The following is a 2638-nucleotide window of genomic DNA, read 5'->3' as shown; positions in this document are numbered from 1 at the left end:
TGTTAGCACACCCTACTCAAGTGCAGGGTGGTAGCGAAGGTTAACTACTTCCCTGCTGCACGTTTGGCGCCGTTGCAGGCACCGTTGGGTGATCGATGTTTCTAGCATTATTGATACGATCATCAAACTCCAACGCACACACACACACACACGCCCGCCTGACACGTTTCCATTAGCACACGGTGCTATAAATAGTGCAAGTCTTTGGTGTCGAATAGCGAATACGCCCCGGCGAGAATGGAACGCGTAGGGAGAGGCACCCTTGGAGAGACCACTTTGTTCGTAAGCCCGCATCAGGAGTAAGGTGCAACGTTTCCTTGAATGTCCTCAGCAGAGGACAGCTGCAGTGGCAAACCGGTGTTAAAGCGTGGCTACTTTGTGAGCGGAATAGGCACATACAAACGTACAACCTGGCCCGGTAGATAGTAGATATTCAACGTTACGCGCTCTGTTGCTAGTTAATTTCGTTGTTCGTAAATTGCAGAACATAATGGCGATCATTCGCGGGGTATGTACTAGCCCTGCGAAGAGTTGTAGCGCCCTCAGGGGTGTAGCTAGGTGCAATCCAACGGTTCAGAGCAACGGGACGCGTTCGAGAAATGATTTGCTTGCACCGGAGCCAGGTTTCGCTGCATTCTTCGAGCTCGAATGGATCTAGGGGCGCAAACCGGTTCGCGCACTGATCGTGCTTGTTGAAGGCAGCGAAACACACACACACACACACATGTCGTATGAGGATCTTGTTGATCGTTAGTATTCCTGCTCGCATCTGATCGCACGAAACCGGCGATTCATTCTGCTCACACGGAAATGCGCTCGTGACGGAATGCAACCGTGCACGACCGTTGGCGGTTGCTGGCTTTATTTGCCATGTGCATGTAGTTGTTGTTAGTTTTTTTTTCGAATTTTGCACCAAGCGAGTGGGAGATTAATTTATGTCGCTTTAGAGAGTAAAACGATAGGGATTAACGGCTTGTGGGGAGCAAACATTGTCACCCTCGTGACTGAGGCTGCAACAGGAAATCGATCGGTCGAGAGCCTTCCACATGATGAAATATAAATAAATAAATAAATTAACGTGATGTGCCGCTGCGTCAGCGAATGGTTCGAAAGTTCTAGCGACTGACTGGCGTCGCTTCCGACAAAGTGTGTGGACTTTTCTCATCCATTCGCAGTCGATTCGTTAAGCAAGATCCTAACAAAAATCGCTCGAGACATAATCTTAACTAAACAAACACGTTTTAGTAAGTTCGAGCAACAAACCGGAAGTGGCTAAGATCTTCGCTTGACTACGCAAAGAACGGCCAGCCACTAGAATGGCCTGCCACAAGAATGGCCTACAGATAGTCGATCGAAAATCAGACATTGCCAGGCTAATTGCCAACGGGCCTGGGCGCACAAAGCAGTAGCCCACTGGTGCCAAGTGGTTGGCAGCGTTTGCGTTAATCGCCCTCCATCATCAGTCGTCTAGGGGCGCGGGTTTAAGCCACTCGACGGCTCATTGGCTGGTGGTGTATAATTTAACGGCGCATGACGTCGGTTGTGCGCGGCGGCACGCATGGCACATATCGCGCGCAAAAACTAAAACAAAACAGCATGCAATCCGCAAGCTAGAGCGAGAGCCCGAGGATGATATATGGATAGGGTGAGAAACAACTCAAAAAAAAAAAAAACGCACCCATAAAAGGGGCTAAAGAGGCAGCAATGGAGAGGGATGAAGAAGGCACTCACTCACCACGACTTACCACGCCGCTATCACGTGCGGGCATGGGTTGGCGTGCCAGCAGCCTTTACGCCTGTCGGATATTTATTTTCTGGTGCGTTTTTTGTTCCCCGCCTTCTCTCCTGCTCTCCGTTATTGCCTCCCCACGCTGGCTGGGTATGTTTGCAACCCCCCACCCCCACGAACGATGCGCGTAGACACGCCACCTTTCCACGTTGCCTTTCCGAACACTTGTTGCCGGGCTGATCGCGCATTTGGTCAGGACCACGGTGGGAGGGCCACCACTCGAAGACGCCAGTGGGTGGTGTTCGCCCGAAAGACCGCCCGACCGCCCGACCGCTGAAAATTTGCGCCAACAACGCACACGAAGCCGGGCCACGAAGCTGGTAGTCGTAAATGCGGAAAAAGAAACGAACGGCGACTTGCGAGGTGTGCCGCTACCATGGCCGACGCGATGTTTGGGTGTAGCTTTTGTTTGTCTTGTGTTGTGTTGGGAGGGGTTTTCCTTTTCGTCTTGTTTTAGTCGTTCCCGGTTCGCTGCACATTGCAACCGATGGCGGGGACACGTGAGCGCGCCTACCGGATTCCACGGCCGTTTCCACGTTTCAATCGCGTCGGCAATGTACTTGCCCTACACGGGACGGTCTTTCTTTAATTCACGCGCCCAAACGCACCGTTTGATTACGGGCCACACCAATGTGGTTGGGTGGGAAATCGGGGGTTGTACTTTGCCCACCATACGACACGGGGTATATTTTTTTTTCTCGTGTTGCCAAGAACGTTTCTTGCTTGCGAATTTACCAGCTCAGCTAACGCCTTTTTTTTTTGCTCGCATGTCGAATTGACGTGTTCCGTGTTCCGATCGTCGTTGTGTTCTGGAACTGGTTTTGATCAGCTCGAAATCTCGATCCTTGC

This window comes from Anopheles nili, chromosome 2 (genome assembly GCF_943737925.1).
Source record: "Anopheles nili chromosome 2, idAnoNiliSN_F5_01, whole genome shotgun sequence".
NCBI lineage: Eukaryota > Metazoa > Arthropoda > Insecta > Diptera > Culicidae > Anopheles > Anopheles nili.
The sequence above is the reverse complement of the archived record's forward strand: the minus strand, read 5'-3'. Positions refer to the sequence as shown.